The sequence below is a fragment of the Hylobates moloch genome, unplaced genomic scaffold (genome assembly GCF_009828535.3).
Source record: "Hylobates moloch isolate HMO894 unplaced genomic scaffold, HMol_V3 SCAFFOLD_14, whole genome shotgun sequence".
In the NCBI taxonomy this organism is placed as follows: Eukaryota; Metazoa; Chordata; class Mammalia; order Primates; family Hylobatidae; genus Hylobates; species Hylobates moloch.
In genome coordinates, this window is record NW_026652289.1 from 78,215,155 (window position 1) to 78,243,060 (window position 27,906).

General features: G+C 37.2%; 1 long non-coding RNA gene across 1 annotated transcript in view; it reads right to left on the reverse strand.

Annotated features, from left to right (window-relative positions):
• Window positions 1–13,954: 13,954 nt before the first annotated feature.
• The window catches only part of LOC116481621 (uncharacterized), a 511,550-nt gene continuing 497,598 nt past the window's right edge, over window positions 13,955–27,906 (reverse strand). The window contains exon 4 of the long non-coding RNA XR_009209624.1: window positions 13,955–14,037. This is a non-coding gene — a long non-coding RNA (uncharacterized LOC116481621). The remainder of the gene's footprint in view (window positions 14,038–27,906) is intronic.

Sequence of the window (27,906 nt, forward strand, 5' to 3'; positions counted from 1 at the left end):
CTTGCTTTTGTTTAATAGAACTTATTCTTCATTTTTATTTGGGCACTAAATACATTTATATTGAAGATTTGTCAGACTGTTTCATCCCGTTAATTTCTCCCTGAGAAAATTTGTGTTCCATCTGCGGATTTTCTTGTCTGTCTTTCTCAGTATTACGTTGGGCTCTTTATTAAGCAGATCCTGGGTAAAGAATCTGAGTTCAGGTAGTTTATTTGGAAGGCAACAAAAGCACCAGTAGGAGAATGGAGAGGGGAGACAAGGAAGGAAAGCAGCCAATAAAAGATGGATCACCAAGCCAGTTACTCTTGTGTGAAACTAGAGGTGAAACTCACAAGGAAAACTCTGGGAGCCTGTGTAGAGCAGATCTCTCAGACTTATCCCACCCAAGGGTCAAGGGAATCTTTATGCACCAATTTCCTTTAGTCAGTTTGAGGCTGCTTCCAAAGGGCATTAATTCTCCATCACTTTTAGCATGCCAGACCAGTGGACAAAGCAGGCTTCAGTGGCCATAGGAAAACAAAGACAAAGAAAGGCAGTTGTTAGAAGTCAAACCAATGTCATGCACTGAAGTGGTGAGTGCAAGGAGATAAGGACAGTATTTGTTACAGCATTAGCTGCTTCCACGTTTTGGCTGGTTCGTAATAGGAATTTCACTGTTTCTTTGTTCTCTCCTTTTATGTATGATTTAGATGTTTTAGCATAGTGTTTATCCAGCCTTAAGGTCCCGAATCCCAAACCAAGAGCATACAGTGACCTTCCTGGGCTGCTGTCCCTTGACAGTGCTGGGGATAATATTGATCCAGTCAGTGCACTGCTAGGTTACTTTGACCACTTCTTTGTTGCAAGAATATGTCCATATTTGACTCCCAGCCTACAACTTGTTAAAAGCCATAGCCTTTGGCAGTATTTAGCAACTTGTTTTCAGTCTTATTTTGTAATCTAGAAAGCATTGGTTTAAGCAGTCTTGTTTCCCAGGTAGCAGAATGTTACCTGTGCTCACTGTCAACCTGCTTCTTAACTTGGAGGACAGCAAAATTGTGGGTTCAGACTCTTTCACTACTTTGCATTTATTTTAATTTTCACTTTGAAAAGTTATTTCTTTCCTTTTTTTTTTTTTTTTTTTAGCTTGGCTATGTTTTTTGGTCTTCTGTTTGTATATTTTACCTATCATTGATGTGTTTGGGCAGAGGGAGTATTACAAATTGTGATTTTACTGTGCCATGTTGTCTGGAAATTTGCTACCTTTCTATTTTAAATAGAAAAATATAATTAATTTTTTCCATATGTGACATTTTGGGGGGAGAGGAAGATCTGCCTTTTTGTAGCCGTTTATAAACACTAAGTTGCACTAAGAGCTTTTCAATGTGAATTTTTAAAATTTCATTGAGAGAAAACTGTATCTGTAACCTTTCTGTGGTCTAAATATGTCATTTAAAAATAGATCAAAGATCTTGATTCACTGTTAACTAAAATTTTCTAAAAATAACTTGTCCAATTTTTGAGATATAATAGATCACTTAGAAATTATCCCCAAAGAGTAAATGAGATTATTAAAAAATTGAAAATGAAATATCCAAGGATAGAGAATTAAGAACTAGAGAATAATTCTAAGGACTTTACCCTTTTCCACAAGTATGCCAACAGCTGTAGTAAAAACAAAGGAAATCTACCCCATGTCCTCTTTCTAACCTTGCCCACAACCCTCTGCTTTCAATTCAAAACCATTCAAAGTTTGGGAAGCCCGCAGACTTATGTGGAATGAGAGTTCATCAGGACCTCTATGTCTCAAAGCTATAGATTAAGCACAAAGACAGGCTCTACAGACTTCCCAGGATTGAACTTAATAGCTCTAAGAACAAAGGAGCAAAATATCCTGGACAAAGCTAATTCTGGTCAAAAGATAATCTCATAGTAGGACCTAAGTAAATATTAAAATATATTTCCTCCCACCTTCTCCATATGTTACTGACATGCAGCAAGGTCACTAGAATAAATGGATATTCTGATGCATAGTAAGCCTATATCTCTTTATACATGTCAAATAAGGGAAAAGAAACACTGACTCATCTAACATAGAACAACTGTTTCTTTCACATCATGAATATTTTTACTTTGCATAGGATGAAACTTTATTTTATAAAATTAATTGAACACTATTAGAAGCCACTACAAGTGAGTAATTACCAAGTCCTCATCCTCCGAAAATTTTTGAAAAATAATATCGAGCCTCACAGTCTTACTGAAGACTAAGACGGAGCAACACTTTTAAACTCCCACCATGCGGCAGACAATGTGTTAGGGTCTTATGTATATACACTTGAAGTATCATTTATAGCCTACCAGCCGAATACAGTGTTATCTTATAGGTGAAGACACTGGGAGTCAGAAAATCAGAGTAGCTGAGCCAGGATTCAAACCATTTTTGTCTTTCTTTAAAATTTGTGCTTTTTGTACCATAGCATGGTGGTATGCTCTTTGTAGGATTGGTGTGAGGATGAAATCAGTGTTTATTCTGTATTGTGCAATTATTATTACTGTTACTTCACACTGTGTCCAGGTGGATTAGCATAGGTCCTATGCTACCTGTATAGAAGTTATTTTGTAGAATGTCTGCTTTCCAATTTCAGTTCACCTTGTGGCCACTTACTACCAGTAGCCAAAATAAAAAAGAGACAAGCTAGCTTACTGGGTCTTTCACAGACACTTGCCTCTCCGAACAATCAAAAGCCCCTGGCTTATTTCTCAGACAGGTATGCAATGAGGCTTATCAGCTGTGGATGCGTTCCCAGATCTGACTTTTGATGTAGAACTTGACCATTCTGCTGTACAAGTTTATTGAACACTGGGGTAGCACCAGGGAGAAGTAAGGGTGGAAAGGGTCATTTAGCTATTTCGGAGAATAAAATGCCAATAAATCACCATGGTATAGCCTAGTATTTGCTTAGAACCCCCTGAGGTTTCCTGGGTAAATAGCCAAGAGAGGGCAGAAAAGTGAACTTGGTTTTTTCTCTTCCTCAAAGTGCTTAGAAAGGAGCCTGGAGGCATTGGGAGGACATAGGGAGCCTTTTTCTTCTCTGTTTGCATTCTCCATCCTGTGTCTTGGGCCACTCTGGCAGCCTATCACTCACTTCAGAGTATTTTGTCCCTTTCACTTTAACTTTGTAAGTTTTTATAGATCATTTTTATTATTTTACAGAAAACCAGAGGCCCTGCTTGCATAGTAGACCCAATGAAATAGCTACATTTTAATTAAATTTACGCTGCTTTTATTACACCAGTGGGTAGCCTTCACTACTACCCGAAGAAACCCCAGAGCCATCAGATGTACTTCACATGTAATTAATCTCTAATGCTCGATTTTGTAAGATATGTAATAATGCTGCCTGGATAGAAATGAGAGCTTCAGAAAAGAGTCATATTAAAGATGAAGAGAGAAGCTTTAGGAAGAATTGGTTTTCAAGAGAGCAACTAAGTGTGAACTTTATTAAAAGGAAAAGAAATAATGGGAATAGCTTGCATTAAGTAAAAATGCTTCACATCTTCAATTTTTCAGTTTCTTTTATTTTGCCCCAGACAAATGTTTCAGGGTTTGTTTTTATAATGCATACCATGTGTAATGTTACATTTATAGCCTCATAGATTTAATATTTGGGCAAGGGCAAGATTTGTTGTATTCAGGAATTGAAAAATAAAAAGGGAGAGAGAAAGAAAACCCCCACTGTAACTGAACCTCTTAGAATTTAAATCCTTTTCTTGAATATATTTTAGGATATTATTTTCAAATCAAGAATTTTTAATTATCAAACTAACCAATGACATATTAAAATGCTACCCAAATCACTCATGCTGCACTTTGCATTTTTCACTACACCTAAAAATGCATCATCTCACTTGAGCCTCACACACATTGGGAGGAAGGAAACATTGTTGCCCCGTGTTTTACAAAGTATGAAATGAAGAGCTAAACAGTCAAATTGTTTATCCCTAGTAGCTAACGTAACCTATGACTTCTGATTTATAATCTAATGGCTCTTCCACTCTACCATCCTGATCCTATTACCACTTCTGGACCTTTTCAAAACTTCATGTACAGCTCCATATACACTTCATCTGATATTAATAACATTCTAATGATTGCTGATTAAGTTCTGGAGAAAAATTTAACTAGAAGAGATCATTCCATTACTCTCTAAAAAATTCTTGGTTATCACCATGTAGCTTTTGTGACACAACATTGTTTTATGATACCCCCTTTTCTGGCTTCACCCTTTTCTTGGATTCTCCACATTAGATAACAGTATCTCCATCTACTCTGCAAGACATGTTAGAAACTTTAGCACTATTCTTGACTCTTTTCCCCCATTCATCATATGCAATTACCAAGTTTCTTATTCTACCTTCAAAATGCCTTGGATAGCCAATATCCCCCATTCTGTTCATTCCCACTGCCACTGCTCAGATTTAAACCCCTGTGTCTTTGCCGAAATCTACCCATAAACCATAAATCTAATTTCTCCTCACTCTATTCTCAATGTGACAAATTATTGGAACTATTGTTGGAAAACTTTGATTCAATCATGATTGTTCTCCACTCAAAAAAACTGTATTTCCTTCCCTCCGCTTGCAATAGAACATCCAAGCATGTGAACATGTTAACCGTGTCTTTCCACACGTCAACCCAGTATTCTCTTCCTTTCATTCTACCCTGTACTCACAGCAGACAACTCACCAACTCCTTGTGTGCATTGCATGTGTCCAACCTCTGTGCCCTTGCTTGCGGGCAACTTCTTTCTATTTACATGGCCAGATCCATCTGCAAATGTCCTAATCGTTCGCTCCGTTAAAATGATATTTTCCCTGATTCCCTGTCACCCTCCAAAGACTCTCTCGGCTTCTCTGTTTTTCATCATATTAAATATAATTTTATTATAGCCCTTTCATATTGTGTCTTCTTCATTTTATACCTGATATTTGAAGAGCAGAGTCACATGGGCTGTGTGAGAAGGTTAGGTCCCTGCAAATTAACACTAAATTTTTTTATTGGATGTGACTGGGATGAAAGACTCACAGTCTGTCCAAGAACTAGTAACATTTAGACTTTTTTTTCTATCTTTTAAAAAATATTTTCCAAGCCACCAGGAGAAAGAGTGAGAAACCATGATTTAAGTAAAAAAGGCAAGAGGAATAATACTACTTAGCACCAGTTCTAATTATGTTAAGCATAGCTTAGCTACTAGAGCCTCCTTTGTATGGTCACTCAAGTGGACACAAGCAGAGAGACAAAAGGTTAACCTGCCTGGAAGAATCCATGTGGTTTGGTGGGCCTTTCCAAACTCCACCTGCTCCACAAGTATTTTAAGGACATGTGTGTGCATGTTGGTATGTATGTATTTGAGTATATGCATGTATTTCATGTTCTTGAGGTTAGTCCAGCTATACTACGTTTTTTAATTGGCAGTCTGAAATATAAATATTCACTCTAACACTTAACAATACTTGCATGCACAGCCACTGCTGTGGTGACCAACTCTGAGAGGGATCCAACTGAGTTCCCTCCAGAAGCAATCCCAGATATTGTCCTGTGGTCAGAAAACATGCTCTGTATAATTCTAATTCTTTGAAATTATTGAAGACACCAGGCATGGTGGCTCATGCCTGTAATCCCAACACTTTGGGAGGCCAAGGCGGTGGATCACCTGAGGTCAGGAGTTTGAGACCAGCCTGGCCAACATGGTAAAAGCCCGTCTCTACTAAAAATACAAAAATTAGCCAGGCATGGTGGTGCAGGCCTGTAGTCTCAGCTACTTGGGAGGCTGAGGCAGGAGAATTGCTTGAACCCGGGAGGTGGAGGTCGCAGTGAGCCGAGATTGCGCCACTGCACTCTATCCTGGGAGACAAAGCAAGACTCCATCTCAAAAAAGAAAAAGACAAAGAAAAGAAAAAGAAATTATTGGAGATCTGTTTTATGGCCCAGTATATGGTCAGTTTTGCAGTTTTGGTAGACAATCCGTGTGCACTTGAAAATAATATATATTTTGCCATTCTTCAGGAGCATATCCTATGTATATCAGTAAGGTAAATTTTGTTTGTTTTGTTGTTTCATATGGATTCTTTGCTTATTTTATCAATTACTGATCATCTTCCAGTGTGATTGCAGATTTTTCTATTTCTTTCTTGTAATTATATGTATTTTGAAACTATGTTATTAGATACATAAACATTCAGAATTGCTTTCTAGTCCTTATAGACCTTTTAATTATTATGGAATATTCCTTTTTTTAATTTTAGTGATGTATCTTGTCTATGGTCTACTTAGCCTTCACCAGCTTCTTTTATTTAGTGTTTTCATGGTATTTCCATTTTTACCTTTCTATTTTTATCCTTGTATTTAAGGTGTGTCTCTTGCATATATATATATGCTATATATTATTAGTTGTTTCTTTTAATCCACTTCAACAATTATGGTCGAGTTACACTGAAAACAATTAGTGATATTTTATCTATCATATTAGTTTTCTGTGTGCCTCACTTTATGTATAAATTTGTATTTTTTTGACGAATTTTTCAGGCAATGCCAGAGTTTTACAATACTTTAGCTTCTGTTCTTTTTGGTGTCAGTCTTTTAATTCTAAATATATTTTAAATTCCATAAGGCATCATGATTGTTTTGTACAGCCATTATACCACATATTTACACTTTCTGATGGTTTTTATTTCTTCCTGCATTTTTGGATTTCAATTTAGGATTATTTTCTTTTGACCTAAATACTCTATTTAGTATTTACTAAAAGTGGTCATACTGGTATCAAAATATGTCTGTATTTCTTTTTTTACCTAGAAATATCTTTTTTCTTTATGTTTGGAGTTTATTATTATCAGATAGAAAATTCTAAATTTAAAGTTTTTATGTTTTCCAGTAATTTTTAGAAACCATTCTCTTGTCTTCCGGAAGTTTTCATCATATCTGTTGAGAAATCAACTGTGAGTCTTAATATTGCTCTTTTGAAAGCAATGTGCTTCCCCTCAACCCCCCTTTAACTGCTTTTAAGTCTTTGTCTTTGCTTTTCACTAGTTCTACTAAGACATTGATAGGAATGTTTTTCTATGTATTTTATCCTTCTTGGGGTTATATCACTTCTTGAATCTTTAGCTTAATGGAATTGTGCTTAATGGAATTAGCTTAATGTCTTTTGTTAATTTTGAAAAATACTTAGCCATTATCTCTTCAAAAATTGCTTCTGCCCATTCCCTTTCTCCTACCATTCTAGGACTATAATTTCATATATGTTAGACCTTTTTTGAATGTGCCAATAGTCTCTCTTGTTATTTTCTGTACCTTCTCTTTTTTATTATTTATGCTTCAATTAATAGTTTATACTCAACTCTTTTTCTTTGCCCAATCTGATATTAAACTCAAATACTAAGTTTTTAATTTCAGTAATTGCATTTTTCACTTTCAAAATGTTCACTAAATTCTTTTTATATCTTTTATTTGTCTGGTGAAATTCATTATCATTTCATGCATCTTTTTGGACATATTCATCAATGTTATTTTAAATTGGTGTCTTGGTCAGCTGTGGGCCTGTTTCTATTGTCTAGTTTTCCTTTGAGTCATCTTCCTTTTATATTGAATAATATTTATTAAATGCCAGACTTTCACAAATTAGAAATTATAAGCAATGAGAAGTTGTGATCTCTTTTCACCAAAGGTTCACCTTTTTTCCCGGTAAGCTACTAAAGGAGAAGTAGACACCTAAATCCAATGAGGAATAAATTTGATTTCAGACTGAGTTTCACAGCTCATTACATTATTCCTAACCCTATTTCACCTCAGCTCCTAGGGTAGAGACTCCAGGGTATCCAAATGAGAGCCTAGGATGTTTACGTGGGCCTTTTTTTTTTCCCTAGGTCCTGAATTCACATTTTTGTCATTAAAGTGCACTCTATTAAGCTTTTCACCTGCCTCTTATATCATAAAGCTTAGGAACTGGCAAATTATTTAAAAGAAAGAGGAATGTGGAGTGTCAGGCTTGCATCTCTGTAACTGTTCTTCTCTCCAGAACCTTGGTCTCAAATCCTAGTTATCTCAGAAGACCTAAACTCTAATTTTTGTCTCCTTAGTCCTATGAGATCACCAAAAGTTTGCTTATATTTCTTCTCCTAGCAGCTACTGTTTCCTGGCTTCTCAGCCCTTTGCCTGCCCTGCTTAAGAAATTGGCATATGTCTTAAGGAAAGAAATACCAAGTAGAATGTTGGGATCACCTCCGAGAATTTCTCCCTCTGCAGGATTTTGGTCCCTCAAAGTTATGAACTTCTCAGAAACTCTCGGATGACTACAAGCAGATGTTTTTCATATTTTACCCAGACTTTGTAGTTACTAGCCAGAGTAGAACTACATTAACATTAGCAATCACAGATATTTGTGTTGTTTCTTTCTACTCCAAAATGAGGCTTTCTCCAATAAGAAAGCCTATGGTGTTGAAAGAAAAAATATAAGCATGTTGACTGATTTTGTAAAACAAGTTTACAGAGTACCACATTAGTGTCCCAGTGCAGTACTGAACACTACGTATGTAAAGAGTAACAGCACTATCTTTGTCCTTAAAGACTTCCCAGTCCATTTGAGTGGTAAGCAAATAAACATATGATGTGCACTGTGTGTTAAATGCTATCATAGACATGTGAATAGGATTCTCCAACAAGCAGAGGAAAAGGAGATCTATTTAGTGAGGGAGTTGGGAAGGGAAACAAAACAAATCCTGTCATTATGGTGGCACATTCTGATTTTCTCCATTTAAAAGGTCTCTACTGCTCTACAGGATCAAAGGGCACATCTCCCCAGGTATCACAGAGGTAGGTCAAAGTACTTTTAGCTCTTTATTGTCCACTACATATTAGTTACAAAAACACTGTAGAAAAGAATTGAATGTAACCTATATATCAGCTGGGACCTTCTTGCCCTTTGGATTTCAGGGTATAATTGGCCGAGACCCTAGACAATTCCACAGCCTATGATAGCTGCTAATTTTTGAAATTTACAATCTCAGCATCCCCAGGACTTCTGCCTCCTACAACCTTGTACAGCCTTTAGTTTTACTCCAAGTATGATATGTCAGTTTGGAATCTTTATGCTTTAAGGAATAAAAATTCCAACTCAAACAATAAGGGGATTAAATATTAAAGGGGTTTTACCGACTTACCTAACTGGAAAATGAAATTGTAGGGTAAGGATTGGTTAACTCAAGGTTACGTCATTGCTGTCTCTGAGTTCTGCTGTTCGCACTGTAAGCTTCATCTAAGGTTGGCTCCCTTGTGGCCATAGGATGCAACCAAGGCTGCATTTTGCTTCAAGTCTATATGAGAGAAGGTTTTCCTCTCAAATTTCCAGCAAAATTTCTAAATTGGATCTTTGTACAGGTAAAGTTATGCCCACCACTGAAACTATGGCTGTGGACAGGAAAACAACATACTAGGTGGGTGGGGCTAACTTTCCTCAAGTGCAAGAACTGTGATTGAAGGGGCAGACTTCCAAATGAAAATCTGGGTATCATTAAGAAAGGAGAACAAGACATAAATGCTTTGTACATAACCCAAAATATCTACTACATCCACCTAGACATAAAAGTCGCTTCCCATTGGAGTTCCTTCCAAACAATCTATCCGCACACAGAGCTCTAATGAAAATTGTAGGTGTTACCAAAGTTTATCTAAGCAACACAGAGGTATTGGTGTAATATGCATATTACAATGCATATCTTATAACAAAATTCCATCTCAGTTATGATTGCCTCCCTATCCCAATATTTTTATCAACCCTCCCTTATCTAGTATTATATCACTCAAACTTCCTAAAGAAAATATCTAGGCCTTCTGACTCCTTTTTCTTTGTGGGAAGCCTCAATACCAGGTAGCAAAGAACTTAAGGTGAGGGGTGGGGAGTGTGCAGAAACTTCTACCTTAACGCTTAGTTATACACCTCTCAAAGGTAATGGCATCCTCAAAAGGAATTAGTGGAGAATAAGTATGTCTCCATCTCATTACATTAGAAGATACCTCTTTTTAAAAAGTGAATATTTTCACACAATAACTTATGATATAGTTTGGATTTGTGTCCCTGCACAAATCTCATGTCAAATTGGAGGAGGGGCCTTCTGGGAGGCGACTGGATCATTGGGGGTGGATTTCACCCTTGCTGTTCTCATGATAGTGAATTCTTTCTCATGAGATCTGATGGCTTCAAAGTGTATGGCACTTCTCCCTTTGCTGTCTGTCTCCTGCCACCATGTGAAGAAGCTTCTTGCTTCCCCTTTACCTTCCGCCATGATTGTAAGTTTCCTGAGGCCTCCCAGTTATGCTTCCTGTACAGCCTGTGGAACTGTGAGTCAATTAAACCTCCTTTCATCATAAATTAACCAGTCTCAGGTAGTTCTTTATAGCAAGTGAAAATGGACTAATACAACTTGTATGCAAATATATAGCATTCATCACAACTAAGAAGTGAAAACATTCCAAATGTTTATCTACTGGTGAAAGAAAAAACAAAATGTGATATATCAGTGCAATGGAATACGACTTAGCAATAAACAGAAACAACTACTGATATGTACTGCAAAGTGAATGAATCTCAAAGACATCAAGCTAAGTGAAAGAAGCCAGATGAAAAACTCCATACGCTTTATTATTCTATTTATCCTAAATGCCCAGAAAAAGCAAAGCAAACCTTATAGAGACAGAAAGCAAATTATTGGTTGCCTTGGTCTAGGATGGGAATAGGGATAGATGGCAAATGGACATGCGGGATCTTTTGGGGGTGATAAAATGCTCTAAAATTGGGTTAAAATGATAGTTGCACAATTCTATAAACTTACTAAAATTATTCCATTCTTAAAGTGGGTACATAATGATACATCAATAAGGGTTTTAGGAAAAAAATAGTAGCTATGAACATGTTTTGGTAACTGAAAAGTGTGTGAAGTGAACATGCGTCTCTTACAGGTGAAAATATTAATAGTCAGACTGTGAGTCATTTTCTCTTTTCCCTGACTCAGTGGTCATGGGAATAAGTATAACACCAGTACTTCCCTCAGTCTGGGTGTCTTTGTGACTACAATGAGCAGAGCCACCATACCGACCTGCACTGAACACGTGATGTGGTCATGAAACAAACTGTTGTTGGATAAAGCCATTGGAGAAAACAATATAAATGAAAAAAATACACACGTACAATTCATGTGAGAGGTATTCATGACATGACAGTGCTTTTCATTATAACCCAGATTTTTTTGTATCCCCAAACAGCCTAATATTGACCATGGACTGGCCTTAGGTTACTCATCTTATGTCACCAAATAATGAAGGCTTTGGCAATTTTATGGATAGAAAAAAAGAATATTTTGCCTCATAGATATCACACAACCATGATATGAGAGAGTACATTTCACCTGCTTCCTTGAGTTTCCCAACCTCATAGTCTTGTCACAATGAGAGAAAAAGCCAAGAGATACTTCGAGCTTCTAAAAATAATTAAAAAGTTAAACAAGGTGCAAATGCAAGGTGTCTGGGTTTTATTCTAAAGTCAAAATTATTGATGCGACATATTATTTAATGACTAATGCTTTGACATCCTTATTGCATAGCTGCAATTGAAAATATTAGTACATTGTGATATATTGGAGGCAAGCATTTTGGTTTTTATACTTTGTATTCAATTCATAAAACATTCTTTTCACTTATTGCTCCCTCTCTCCCCTGGCAAGGATAAACTCATGCAGTGAACTTAGATCAGCTGTCAGAATCTGTGAGCTCTGAAAGGACCCTAAATTTGGCAGAATACTTTCCCCCTCACAAGAAATATTCCAAATGAACAAGCTGGAGTCTGGGCTTTCCACCCCTCACAACCCAAATTTTTCAAGTCTTTAAACTCCTTCCCTCTCCCTTCAGCTCTCAAGGGGAATTGCACTGATAAGGTTTCTGTTCATCAAAAGAATGGAATGGCAGTGGCTCTGCTATTCCCAGGACACCTCCTGCTGGAAAAGGGCGGCTTCTCCCCTGAGAAGCTATTATAAAGAACAGTTCTCCAGCTCCCATCAGGAATATATCACTCCACTTCAGTTATTGTTCCTGTGGATTCCTTTTCCTCCTCTCTCTCCCCCACCCTCAAGCAGTTTTTAAAATCCATTACCTAGGGAGTTTCAAATTGTATCTGACCTATTGATTCCAAGAGATGGCCGTGCTCAATGGGCATGCAATACAATATACAACCTAGAGCCCAGAAAAAGGCAACTTGCTGATGAAGGAAGGAGGACAGAACAGTAAACCACTATCTGGAGTTTTTAGGGAAATGAAAGAAATTTTTATTAAGTGTTCTGACTTGGGGTGAGAAAATGAGAAAATGAGAGAACGGGATGGGGTATATGAAGAACCTTTGTAAAGCATAAAGCATTATGCGGATATAAGATGGTGTTTTTATTAATAATTTTTAAATGTAATCTCAATTAGTTCAGGGCTACATCTCATGCCTATATTTCATCCAAATATCTATTCTAGATTTTAAGATGCCCTGTTGCTGGCTTATATCTATGATCAGAGGATATTTGAAAGGGAAAAGGGTATTATACCAAAAGCTGTTAGCTCTCACAATTTTGCAGTGCCTGGAAAAGACTTTGTGGAAGGTAGCAGGAACACCTCAGAAGCAAACACTACTTAAACCACCCTGTGATGCAGAGGATCTACCAAAGATAAGTCTGCAGGAAAGCTGCATCTTTTGCACTTTACACTGGATGTAAGTGTCTGGTCTAAAATAACTGCTATGCTGTGGTCCAAAGTATTGGATAATATAATTCTGTATAATTCAACCAAATCTTCATTTCATGCTAACCTGTGACCCAATCGCTATGTTAGTGTGTCTGGGGATATTAAAAATATGTAAGACATATTTCACAACTTCAAGGAGTTAAGCATATAATTGAAGGAACTTACAATTAATTGAATTGGTTAAAAGGTGGGGTGGGGGGTGTTACAAATTTACCAGATTTATTTTTCCTTTTATTTCCTTTAACGTATTAGCTTGGACAATCAACAATTGTCATAGTTTGGAGGAAATGTGAATATGTACAAATACAATGGAGACACCAGCTTTTATACTGTGCCTCAAGCAACAAAGCCTTTTTCTCTGTTCTGCAGAATAAGTGTCGAGACATACAGGATTAGATATATAATGTGTGGCCACTCTCCAGTAACCGCTATTGAACTTCAAAATGAGTTTAGTCATTAGCTTTGACAAATGAGGAGGCTGTTATTGATTTTTACACATGTCTATCATGGGATCTATTTAAAAAGAACAGTCAATTCTAAGAAAGATTATGTTAATCTTATTGGTTTGATTTAATAATTGGAGGAGGCAGAGCAGGGAGTGAAAAAGAGAGACCAAGCAATTGGCAATATCTATCTGTATCATTTTCTTAAATCAATTCAAAAAACAATTTGGAAAAAAATCAAGTCTATCTGTCTTTTCTAAGAAAGCTAAGAATATATTGATAAATCATTCCAGACAATGTTAACCAACAGTTTGAGAAGTTCACGAAAAAGGACATTGACAGGAGGGATACAATTACTAATTTATTTGTCTTTTTATGGTTCAGTTAAGAGTATCTTAGGTAGTCTAGCACATGGCAGCCTGTCAAACTTCACAGGGTAGCTGTCAGAATTTTGACTGATGTACAAGAGCTCCTTGCTCATGTTTGCCCTTCCTTTCAGTGGAGTGCACACAGGTAAGACAGCTTGTTGGTAATTTTTATTTAATGCTCCCAGGATCTGTGGCTACACTTTTATTGAAAGTTCTGACAATAAAATTCCACTCCCTGAAATTTCCAAGGTTTCTGCTGTGAGCGCTTCTCCACTTAAACAAGATCTTCCTCTGGGTTTAGACAACTCTTGAGGGTCTTTTCTGATGCCTTCTGATCTTGGAGACAGCTGTTTAGTATGTTGGATATGGTTTTATTTTGTTTTGTTTTTTGTTAGCTTTACTGGAAAGGCATCTAAAAGAAAAACAAAACGGAAGGAATTAGCAGTGCAAAGGCACATCAGGGCTTCAGGGAGGCCTTCATAATTCCGAATTAGCAAATGCCAACTTGAACCCAGTTTAACAATTTTTAACCTTTTCTCCACTCCCTCTCTGTTCCTCAGCTTCAATCCAATCCACTCATTAAATGAAACTGCTCATTCCATACTAGTCCTGGATGTCAGTTCTAGAAATTTACTTTATTTTTCTAAACATTGAAAAAGGTTTTAGACTGGAAGACTCCAACAGGCTTGAGTCCTGGACTCTTCGGTGTTGGATCAGAAGGCTTTAAATTATACAGGAATTACAGACCAGTGTTCACTCCATTTTAAATGCTTGAGCAGATGTTTGAAAAAAGTAAATTGCAATATGGCCATAAAACACCTTAATGTACTAAGGGCAGGTGCCTAGCATACTTCGTCTTTACTCCGTCATACAGTGCGATATTCAGAGATGTATTCTTGTATTTCAAAGTTCATGATCAAAGCTATCACAATTTGGTTACCAATGTGAAACCTAAAACTTGACCTGTATTTTCACACAGAAAGTTGGAATTGCTAGGGAATAAGGGTTGATTGGTAAATCTTTTGAAGGCACATTTTAACAGTTATTAGAGATAATTATTTTCTCCTAAGGTGGTAGTCATGTGATACACTCTCATTGTAATCATATAACCTCTTATATTTGTGTAATTCCAACATTTTGGAATACTATCCCTAATAGCATAATTATTATTTCAAAATAGAAAGGATACTTTATCACAACATTAAAATGTAGGAAGTATATAAACTCAGAGTAAGTGTAGTCCTTTCAATTGAATGTTTAGCTTTATCAAATAACTAATTTCATTGTTGTATTGGTAAAGATAAACTTGATTATTCTACAGAAAAAAAAATCTAAAACCTCAGGGCTTATAAAACAACAAAATGCATTCTTTGTTCAAGCCACACGTATACTGATTTTTTTGGTTTTTTGTTTGTTTGTTTTTTGAGGGATTGACACGTCCTCTCACAAGGATGAGAAGCCTGAAAAAGTAAAAGAGCAAGGCAGCCCACACAGTGAAACGTAATATTTCTCCGTGGAAGGAACACATATCACCTCCACCCATGTTTATAGTCCAAAGCGAACCATATGACTCAGCTCTAGTTCCACAGGGCAGGAGTTTATAAAACTCTTGCATTGAGTGACTCTGGATATTAGTAGACATTACCTAGCCACATTTTTCATTGTAAAAATGAAGAAGCCCCAGTGATTTTTCCATCTCTGCCTCCTAAGTGGCTATTACACCAATTGGCCTATAGTAGAAGTTACTACTTGAATTAGGTTTCAAACCCACGTTTTCTGACCTCCAATTCATGTTCCTTCCCATAGCAAAACCTATCCCCCTAGTGCTATGATTCTTTTAAACGTGTACAAAGATAAAGATAAAAAGTATATTTATAAAGAAGTCAGAATCCAGGGAGTGCTCCTACATCTTTATCTTTTTTTTGTTTCAGAACCATCCCCTAAGGTAATTATGTCAGGTGTTTTACCCTGACTTTGGATTTAAGGAAACTAAGGTTTAGCAAGAAAGTGGCTTACGTAAGATCCTATAATAATTGGTAGAGCAAGACTCCTGTCTGAATCCCCAAATCCTGTTGTGTGGGGAGTCCTGGTGTTTGCCAGCCATCTGGGTGGCAGCAGGCCCTGGAGTGAGCAATGCACCCTTGAGATCTACTGCCCTGCATCTGTTTCAGGTTTGCTCGTCTTCAAACTTTTTTGTTATGAACTTCTTTTCAATCCTTTGCCCTGACTTTTCTCCCACCACAGTGGGGAAATACTAAAGCTCATATCAAACTAGAGATGTGCGACACATGTTTTCCTTATGGTGTGAGCTTGAGACGTCACTATAGGGCAAGGCAAAGCAAATTCAGAAGCTGCTTACAGAAGCAACGTCCCACATCGTTTGATTTCAAGCTTTTTGTGAAACTTACTAAAATTAGGGTCTAAAATATTGTTTCTGACAATTACGTTGACTTTTCATGTTTTTAAAATTCCTAGATTTTTTTTTTTTTTAATCGGTGGAGATTTTTTTTTACATTTCACTTTAAGTTCTGGGATACATGTGCTGAACGTGCAGGTTCGTTACATAGGTATACATGTGCCACGGTGGTTTGCTGCACCTATCAACCTGTCATCTAGGTTTTAAGCCCGGCATGCCTTATTTGTCCTAATGCTCTCCCTCCCTTTCTCTCCCAACCCCCAACAGGCCTCGGTGTGTTTCCTTCCTTGTGTTCTTTGATTTTTTAATCATAATCATACAGGCTCCTCACCCTCCCTGTTTTTGTCTTATATTAATATGTTTATTGGCTGAGTAACATCCAAACATCCCACTTTTACTAAGAGGCACTGGGATACTGATTGTAAAGCATAGGCAAAAATAATTCAGTTCTCCTTTCTAAATTTCCACTGATATTCAGCTATGTCTACATGCTACCAAAAGGTTGTCTTTTTTGTCAGCCCACCAAAGGCTCCCTGAGATTCTGCTACAGCATAAAAACAAGTTTTTGAATCTTCAGAGAGAATGTTTGCTTGACCTTGCCCCAAAAGTATACAAAGATCAGATAGACATATTAGAAATAAGCCTACATATTTCTATATTTTAGCTGTAGATACAAAAGTATCTAACATTTTCTTAGAAAGTTATTTTACACTGATAGGAATGTGGTTGTTTTAGGTCTTGAAGGATTATTGGTTACCCTGTGGTTTCTGTGAAGTGCAGATGTTTTCAAGATGGTGTTACGTGTGAAAATCATATATTTAGAAAGATTTGAGCTCTTAGACGTTCCCTGGAGGTAACTAAGTTTAACACCTTGAGGTTCAAGTGAGAATACAGATATTTACATAAGATTTTACAAAAGATATCATTTTAGTTATGTTTATAATCTCTATATAGTTACTTTAATATGTTAATAGTGCACAAATTAAAATGTAATTAAGTAATGTGATAATCAAAATGTTAATTTATTCAATGAAAATTGAAATGATTTCAGTCAAAGTTTATTTCATTTTTGAGAATATTTTGAAGTCATCAGTGTTTTGGAAAATAGAAAATTCACCTTAATGTGAGTTAAAATTACTGTTTCTTTCTTAACTGTAAAATGGTATGACAGTATCTCTCAAACCAACACGAAGATTAGGTACACTGTAGTTAATGCGGTGCTAATTCTGCTGACATTAGTTTAGAAATTCTTATAGATTAATATTCAGCTGTAATTAATATTCAACAAATCCAGTAACATGTTTTCATTTATTGAACTTGACTTTTCTAGCATGTCTGACACAGTTTACCATCCGTTTCTTCTTGAACATTTCTCTTTCTTCTTTTTTTTTTTTTGAGACAAAGTCTCACTCTGTTGCCCAGCCTGGAGTGCAGTGGCACAATCTCGGCTCACTGCAACCTCCTTTTCCCAGGTTCAAGTGATTCTCCTGCCTCAGCCTCTTAAGTAGCTGGGACTACAGGCATGTGCCACTATGCCTGGCTAATTTTTTTGTATTTTTAGTAGAGACAGGGTTTCACCATGTTGGCCAGACTGGTCTCGAACTCCTGACCTCAGGTGATCCGCCCATCTCGGCCTCCCAAAGTGCTGGGATTACAGGCGTGAGCCACCATGCACGGACGAACACTTCTCTTACACAAACTTCACGAAACTGAACTAGCCTACTTTTGCTCTTACAACTCACATCCCTCATTGCTCTTTATTTTCTCCTCAGGTTTCTCTTCTTTCCTCGCATAACATACACATAATGGATTTTTCAAGTCTTGATTTTCTTTCTACAATGCCTTTGTTTTTTCAAACTTTAAGTCCAGGGGTACATGTGCAGGATGTGCAGGTTTGTTACATAGGTAAATGTATGCCAGGGTGGGTTGCCTCACAGATCATCCTATCACCCAGGTATTAAACCCAGCGTCTGTTAGCTATTCTTCCTGATGTTCTTCCTTCTCCCACCCTCCCCCCACCCTCCGACAGGTTCCAGTGCATGTTGTTCCCCTCCGTGTGTCCATGTGTTCTCATCATTCAGCTCCCAATTATATGCGAGAACACACAGTATTTGGTTTTCTGTTTCTGTGTTAGTTTGCTGAGGATAATGGCTTCCAGCTTCATCCATGTCCCTGCAAAGGACATGATCTCATTCCTTTTTATGGCGTCATAGTATTCCATGGTGTATATGCACCACATTTTCTTTATCCAGTTTATCATTGATGGGCATTTGGGTTAGTTCCATGTCTTTGCTATTGTGAATAGTGCTGCAATAAACATATGTGTGCATGTATCTTTCTAATAGGATAATTTATATTCCTTTGGGTATATACCCAGCAATGCGATTGCTGGGTTGAATGGTATTTCAGCCTCTAGGTCTCTGAGGCATTGCCACACTGTCTTCCACAATGGCTAAACTAATTTACACTCCCACCAACAGTGTAAAAGCATTCCTTTTTCTCTAACCTCACCAGCATCTGTTATTTTCTGACTTTTTGGTAATAGTCACTTTGACTGGTGTGAATGGAATCTAATTAAATTAAAGAGCTCCTGCACAGCCAAAGAAACTAACAGAGTAAACAGACAACCTACAGAATGGAAGAAAATTTTTGCAATCTGTCCATCTGACAAAGGTCTAATATCCAGCATCTATAAGGAACTTAAACAAATTTACAAGAAAAAAAAAATCCCACTAAAAAGTGGGCAAAGGACATCAAAAGACACTTCTCAAAAGAAGACATGCATGCTGCCAACAAACATGGAAAAAAGCTCAACATCACTGATCATTAGAGAAATGCAAATCTTCAACATCTTCGTATTTAGTTACTCTATGGCAGTGGTTATCTTCAGTTCCAAATTTGCTATTTCTGCTGGACATTCTTGTAATAGTTGTCTGAACTTTAAATGTGACATTCCAAATATAACTTTTATTGTCTCTCCCACTACCAAATTTAAAAGCAGAAGCTCCCACAGACATTCACATTTCCGCCAGTGGTATTGCCAGTCACCTAGTTATCCAGGCTGGAAGTCTTAGCCCTCAGTTTTACAAATGTCTCACTATGAAAGTATTCTCACTCTAAGTTGTTAAATTTAGTGTTCTAACTCTAAACTATCACTTGAATTTATTTTCTTCTTCCTATTTTTCTGCGAATTCATTTTCTTCACCTTAACTTGGACTGCTGAATAGACCCCTAACCAATCTCCCTACTTGTAGTCTTTCACTTTGCTAGTCCATCCACCATACCACTTCTACACCAACCATCTCATTATTCCATCCTTCTGCTTGGGAAAACCAAACAAGAAAAAAATGCTCCCTACTACCTGGACAACAAAGCCCCAAATTCCTAACCTCACTTTATTGATCCACCTTTTCTCTCATCTTCACCTATTCCTTCTTTCTCTAACCTATTTTCTAATCTATATCCGCTACTATTCTTATGCATATAATCTGTTTTTATCAATAAAAATTACCCCATATTTTCTGACTGTAACTTGCAATTCCCTACCTTACACCTTTGACAAGCTTTTGTGCCAGAAATAGCACAGAGTAGGGGCAGATTGCACCACTTTCTTATCCTTGTCTGCTGGCCAGTTTGCCCCCTAAATACATAAAACCCAGGTGAAAATGGGAAGACCGTTGGGAGGCTGAGGCGGGCGGATCACGAGGTCAGGAGATCGAGACCATCCTGGCTAACATGGTGAAACCCCATCTCTACTAAAAATAACAAAAATTAGCCGGGCATGGTGGCGGGCGCCTGTAGTCCCAGCTACTCGGGAGGCTGAGGCAGGAGAATGGCGTGAACCCGGGAGGCGGAGCTTGCAGTGAGCCGAGATGGCGCCACTGCACTCCAGCCTGGGCCACAGAGCGAGACTCCGTCTCAAAAAACAACCAACCAACCAAACAAACAAAAAACGGAGGACCGGTATTGAAAATACAACTTCAAGGAAAGGCTCTATTTTGAAGCCCCTGACAGTAACATTGTCGTAGGTAAGTCTGCCTCATATGGATATATTTAAAGCAACCACTCTTTTGATACCTTCCTGTCCTATTCAATCTGAACTCAAATTCTAACACATCCATTTAACTTTCTTTTATTCTTTAAATTGAAAGAATTTCTCCAAGCACTTCTATAGCATTTTATTAATTTCTCTAAGGAGCTATTTTCCGTTACAGTATTATATTGTTTTATGTACCTACCTTACCCTTCATTTCTAGTTTATAAACAAGGTGAAGAGAATCTTTATAACACTCATTTCTGTATACTCCATATAACCTAACAAAGACATTCAAATATATGAACTATTTGCATCTGCTTAACTAAATTTTTTATAGTAGTGGGAGTCAAGCTAGATTCTCTCCATTTTTAATCTGGTCCATTTCATTTGGTTTGTGTCCTGACATTATAAACTAGCAATTATTTATATTTTCATTTCACAAAGACATTGCATTGTGTCTATTATTTGACCTCTTTTCTACAGATCAAATTTATTTTGTTTTAAAGTTATTATATACTTCCTTAATATATACTGCATCTTTATGGAGAAATGTATATACATACATACATATTCATATGCGCGCACTTAAATAAACATATGTATATCTGTATATATGTCTATGTTCTGACTACTAGGATTTTGTGAGATGAAACATTTCTTGGAATCTATGACAATGACTTGCGTGTTTAACTTTTTGTGTCCTGTCAGTACATTGCTCAATGCTGGATGCATAGTCAGTGCTTTATGTTTAGTATCCATTTTTAGTAAATTATTATATTTTTTGGAAACTCAAAATATGGAGCACTGATCAGTCTTGTATATGTGTAGATGAATTATAACAATTTTTAATATCTGTATGTGGGAACTAAAAACAGGATTGCTTTCCACTTCTCAATTACACGTGATCTCCAAGTCACACATAAAGCAGGAAAAATATTTAAATTACATTTGGGGAAGGCAATTTCCCCCCCCAAAATCACACTGAGGAATCTGCACAATGCCATGAACAGCTATGAATTTCGAGTTATCCTAAAGCTGTCAAACATCTGCATCTTTCACATCTGGGGCAGCATCTATTCTGTGTTGTTAGACGAAAACAACAAAATTGGGGTAAATGCCACAGCACAATATCAAATTCTACAAATCTAACAAATGTATTTATTTATCGTCAATCAAGTGGCCAAAAAGCAGTGTGAGGCCCATACTAAGATGCTTGATAATTGCATTTCTCAACTCCCTTTAGAAAACGCTATACTCCAGGCCTGGGAATAACAAGCTTTTGCATAACAGCACTGGGGCCTATAAATAAGAAACTCATTAAGCTACCTGTAGCAGGCCTCTACCCCAGCCCTGCACTGGCTTGGGGAGCTTAATGAGGTGATAATGAGGAGAAAATGGTTTAGCTCCTTTTTGGCCTGGTTTGCGATGGGTAGCGAAATCTCAGTCTTCAGTGAAACAGCCACCATAGAGCCCAATTCATCATTCAGGGTGGGTCTATACCAGAGAAATAATTTGCTTCTAGGCCCCGAAGTTATTTGGCTCTCCTGTCTATGGAAACAAAGCAAGCTATTCATTCACATTTGAAGGGACTGTCCGAATAACACCAATAAAGGGTGTTAAACTAGCTGGTCATTAGCATTTGAAGGGAATGGCCAAATAACACCAACAAAGGGTGTTAAACCAATCCACATTATAGGTATTGGGGTGGGAGAACTGTGCAATTCTAAGTGGATTAATGCCAGCATTATATTCTCACTATAAGCCTGGCCTCCTCACTAGGGTTTTATATTCATTGCAGGCTGGACCAAACCTTGGCCAAGCTCTCCCCTTCCTTTTCCCTACAAAAACAAAACAAAACAAAACAAAAAAAAAACCCCAAAAATTAAAGCAGTGAGCTGGGGTTAAGATTACAATGTTTAGAGAACAGAAGAGATCAGATCACCAATCTGTTGGGCATCCAAGCCACAGTGCCAAATTCAGTAGGATGTTCTATGGCGGTCCCCAAGAGGGGGTCGGGAGACTAGATTGGTAACCAGTTTTATTTGAATTGAGCTTTTCTCAGTTACACTAACTGATACGGCTGCTAACCCTCTCCAAGTGAAGGAAAAAACAAAAGGAAAAGGTGAAATCAGAATTTCAAGAGGAAAATGCCTCAATGATCACTCAGTCCAGTGTTTCAACCCAAGTGGAAATCCTTTGATAATGACCTTCAGGGAAGGACCTTCATCCTCTAGCTGAAAGCAACCTAGGAAAGTTAGAAAAAGCGTACTTCTCGGCTACAATCAAGGATCCAATCCCTACTGTGGGCATGAATACTATTCTACTAGGGGAGGAGAGCTACATGGTGCCCATGTGCAGCACAACCAGAATTCTACTTACATTCTTTCTTTCTTTCTTTCTTTTGAGACAGGGTCTTGCTCTGTCACCCAGGCTTGAGTGCAGTGGTGCCATCTTGGCTCACTGCAACCTCTGCCTCCTGGGTTCAAGCCATTCTCCTGCCTCAGCCTCCCGAGTAGCTGGGATTACAGGTGCCTGCCAATGCACTCGGCTAATTTTTGTATTTTTAGTAGAGACGGGGTTTCAACATGTTGGTCAGGCTGGTCTCCAACTCCTCCTGACCTCGAGTGATCGGCCCACTTTGGCCTCCCAAAGCGCCGGGATTACAGGAGTGAGCCATCGAGCCTGGTCTCTACTTACATTATTTCATTCTTCAAACACTTTTGTAGGGTACACAATAAAAAGCCTCGTTTTGTAGATAGGAAAATGGCAGTGAAGAGAGATTCAATTGCTTATCCTGCCAGATGCAGCTAGGAAGTGCTGGAACCAAAATTCACACACAGAGAATATGGCTTTCTATAACACACAGATTGGGACCCAGGGAACCAATATACTCAGCTGAGAGGAGATGGTGAAAATTTAATGGTAAGTTTCTAGTAGACATTCCAAGTAAATCATGGTCTATTGGACATATAAATTTATCTTTACCCCACACCAAATCAACCACAGAGAATAAAAACCATCGCAAGCTCACAAGGACAAAGACAATGGGAGAGATAAAGACAGCAGTTGAGAAAGGTGTACATTACACTTAGCAATCCAAATACATTTACTAATGAAAGTTGAACTCTTATTATCCACAAGGGATGGGGGAAAGCAAGGCCAATAAAAAGCAACTCAGTTTATCCTTCAGAAAGTGGCACAAGATAGGGTGTATGGAGTCGGGGGCACAGCTGTAATCTCTGAACCAGGAGGCAGGATGAAGACAGGTTCAACGTCTGTTCAGCTCCAGGAACCCCTCCACCAGTTCACCAGGCCAGGCAAATGTTTCCTCCCACACCCTTCATCACCCCAACCAATTTGTTGTTGGTTGGTCAGATTGATTCATAGTCTGCCATAATCTTAAAGCTCAGCAGGTCTGAAAACTTCATTTCCCCTTTAAATGTAATCTTCCCACTGAACTTACTCATTTTGGTGAATTTTACTGAATTCTCCCAATCATCCAGGCATGAAGTCTTCTTCAGTTTTAAATGCTTTTATTATTCAATATGTTTAATACAGATATGAGAATACGTGTATGTTTTGAGTGACAATAGTAATATGAATACCTTTAAATCCACCACATTTATGATCTAGACTATAAACCACAGGTTTGCATTTACTGCAACATTCCTTTCCTGCTCCATCTTTTGCTTCTTCCCAGAGGAAAACACTATTCTGAATTTTGTGTTTTTCATTTTCTCACCTTTAGATGTTTTGTCATATGTGTATGCATCCCTAAAGAAAATGCTGCTTATATTCACTTCCTTTTAAGCTGTGAAATATTATCATACTGTATGTAGTCGCTTTTCAAGTCAATGCCATGTTTCAAAAATTTATCCATGTCAGCCGGCGCAGTGGCTCATGCCTGTAATCCCAGCACTTTGGGAGGCTGAGCGGGGGCGGATCACTCAAGTCCAGGAGTTTGAGATCAGCCTGGCCAACAAAGTGAAACCCCATCTCTACTAAAAATGCAAAAATTAGCCAGGTATAGTGGCAGGTGCCTGTAATCCTAGCTACTCCGGAGGCTGAGGCACAAGAATCACTTGAATCCGGGAAGAGGCGGAGGTTGCAATGAGCTGAGATCGCACCATTGCACTCCAGCCTGGGTAACAGAGCAAGACTCCATCTCAAAATAAATAAATAAAAATAAAAGTTAAAAACAAATTGATCCATGTTATAGTATTTCCAGTGTTGTTACTTGGTGATATTCTGTGTATGAATACACCTCAATTTATTGTCATTTTCTTCATTTATGATCCTAGTTCTAGTTTTTTGCATTTATAAATCATGCTGCTATGTACACTGTGTGCATACCTCTTGTATATGTATATGCAATAGTTTGTTGTTGTTGTTGTTCTTATTATTATTCTTGTTTTTATTAAATACCTAGGAATAGAATTGCTGGTCATAGGATGTGAGGTATTTAAATTTACAAAATAATGCCAAATTGTTTTCTACACTGATTGTATTAGTTTGCACTCTCAACAGTACAATATGAGTTTTCATTTGTCCCTCATCTCACTAGGTGTATCCCTGATTACCAAAAAGAATGAGAGTTTTTCATATTTAGAGAATGTTTCCTATTCTCTAAAATGCATATATATATATGCATATATATGTATTAATATATGTGTATATATATATAATATACACACATACATATTAGCTATACACACATAATATATGCATACATATTATGTATATATGCATACTATATATGTAATAATGTGTATATCTACATATTGTGTGTGTGTATGTATATATATATGCATTTTTAAAATATACTGTGTCTTTTTTTGAGACAGAATCTCACTCTGCTGCCCAGTACAATGGTGTGATCTTGGCTCACCACAACCTTGGCTTCCTAGGCTCAAGCAATCCTCCCACCTCAGCCTCCCAAAGAGCTGAGATTACAGGCGTGTGCCATCACACTAATTTTTTTTGGTATTTCTTTTTGTAGAGATGGGGTTTCACCATGTTGCCCAGGTGGTCTCAAACTCCTGGGCTCAAGCAATCTGCCTACCTCAGCCTCCCGAAGTGCTAGGATTTACAGAAAAATTGAGACGAGAGTGCAGAGATTTCCATGTATCCTGCAGTTTCCCCTAGTTTAACATCTTTTTTAAAATGTGGTACATTTGTTACAATTGGACCAATTTTGACACATTATTATTAAATAAAATCTCCATTTTGTTTAGATTTCCTTAGCATTAGTCTAATGTTCTTTTTTCATTCTAGGATCCCATCTAAGCTGCCATATTTTATATGGCCCTCATGTCTCCTTAGGCTCCTCTTGGCTGTGACATTTTCTCAAATTTCCTTGTTTTTGATGACCTTGGCACATTTTGTTTTGGTTTTTTGAGACAGTCTTGCAGCAGTAAGCTGTGATCACACCACTGCACTCCAGCCTCGACTTTGCGGGCTGAAGTGATCCTCCCACTTCAGCCTCCCAAGTAGCTGGGATCAGAGGCATGTGCCACCACACCCAGCTAGTTTTTTTTTTTTTTTTTTTTTTTTTTTTCTGATTTTTAGTAGAGATAATGTCTCACTACGTTGCCCAGGCTGGTCTCGAACTCCTGTGCTCAAGGAATCTTTCCGCATCTGCCTCCCAAAGTGCTGGGATTACAAGTGTGAGCCACTATGGCTGGCCGATCTTGGCAGTTTTGTGTATTGGTCAGGTATTTTGCTCCTCTATGTTCTCTGTCTAGGGTTTTTCTCATAATTAGACAGGGATTATGGGTTTTAGCAATATAAAACATAATATTTTCTATCAGATTCTTTTTTTGATTTGTAGTAGCTGTTTTGATATTCTGCTATTAATCCTTGATGATTACATATTCTTCAAGTTTGTTATCTTCTTTCACCTCTTCATATAAAACAAATTTAAAATTATAAAATAATATTTATCAAGATTTATTCTTCTTTGATTAATGTGTGTGCATGTGTGTGTCTTGCCAAAGAAAATCTTTCCAATTCTGAGTTCTTAAAGATACTCTCCTAAACTGTAATTTAAAAGTTTTAAAATCTTGACTTACACATTTAATTCTAATCTATTTAAGTTTATTTTCTTGTATTGTATAATGTAAGGTACTAAGTGATTTTTCTATATGGATTAACAATTGTTTCAGCAGCATTTAATCTGTATCATGATATTTTTCCATGGACTATACACCACCTTTGTCATATATCAAATTTCCAGAGATGCCTGTATCTGTTTATGGCTGTTCTTTTCCATTCCATTGATCTCTGTGTCTATCCCTGCACCGGTACCATACTGTCTTAAACCACAGCTGCGTGATGAGTTTTGATATCTGGCAGAGTAAGCTCCCCATTTTATTATTCTTTAGGAGTGGCTTGATTTTTCTTATGCCTTATGTCTTTTCTATATATTTCAGTGTCTGTTTGTCAAGTTCCTTTAACAATTTCCATTGGGGTTTTGATCAAAATTGCGTTTAAACTTTTCAGTGATTCAGGGTGTTTTTCTAATCCATGAATATAGTATTGCTCTTTGAGATTTTCTTTATTGTTTTTATGTGTGTATTTTTTATAGAAGTCTTGCATGTTTTTCTTAGATTTTTAGGAATCATCGATTTGTTGTTATTGTACATTGTTACTTTAATTTTTCAAATCATTTATTGCTGTTTACAAATATAATGGTTTTGTATCATCTTGTATGTCTAGTAACCTAACTTATTGATCTAATTTTCCAAATACTGCTCCATAACATTCTTTGTGATTGTCTATATTGAGAAATATTTTATCAACAAATACGGGTTATGTTTCTTCCTTTCCAAATCATATAAATGTTTTGCTCCTTTTATTGTAGGGGCTAGAAACTTTAGAAGAATGTTGGCAACAATTAGTTTTAGTGTACCTCCTTCCTGATATTAATAGCTATGATTCTAATGTTTCACCATTAAGAATGTTGTTTGCCGTAGGTGTTTGGGTAGATACTTAAAAAAAAACCTTTCATTTTAGGTTCAGAAGTACATGTGCAGGTTTGTTCTACAGGTAAATTCATGTCACAGGGCTTTGTTTTACAGATTTTTTTTTTATCACCCAGGTACTAAGCCTAGTACCCATTAGTTATTTTTTTTCTCCTCTTCTCTCTCCTCCCATCCTCCACCCTCAGGTAGGCCCCAGTGTCTGGCTCCCACTTATAAGTGAGAATATGTGGTATTTGGTTTACTGTTCCTGCATTAGTTTGCTAAGGATAATGGCCCTCAGTTCCATCCATGTTCCAGCAAAAAATATAATCTAATTCTCTTTCATGGCTGCATGGTATTCCATGGTATATATTCACCACATTTTCTTTATCCAGTCTACCGTTGATGTGCATTTATGTTGATTCCATGTCTTTGCTGTTGTGAATAGGGATGCAAAGAACATATGTGTTTATGTGTCTTTATGGCAGAATGATTTATATTTCTTTGGGTATATATCCAGTAATGGGATTTCTAGGTCTAGTGGTAGTTCTGTTTTTAGCTCTTTGAGGAATTGCCACACTGTTTTCCAAAATGGTTGAACTAATTTGCACTCCCACCAACAGCTTATAAATGTTCCCTTTTCTCTGCAATCTTACCAGTATCTGTTATTTTTTTACTTTGATAATAGCTATTCTGACTGGTGTGAGATTGTATGTCATTGTGGCTTTGATCCGAATTTTTCTCTAATAATCAGTGATATTTTGTTTCATATGCTTGTTGGCTGCATGTATGTCTTCTTTTGAAATGTGTCTGTTCATTTCCTTTGCCCACTTTTTAATGGTTTTTTTCTTATAAATTTGTTTTTTT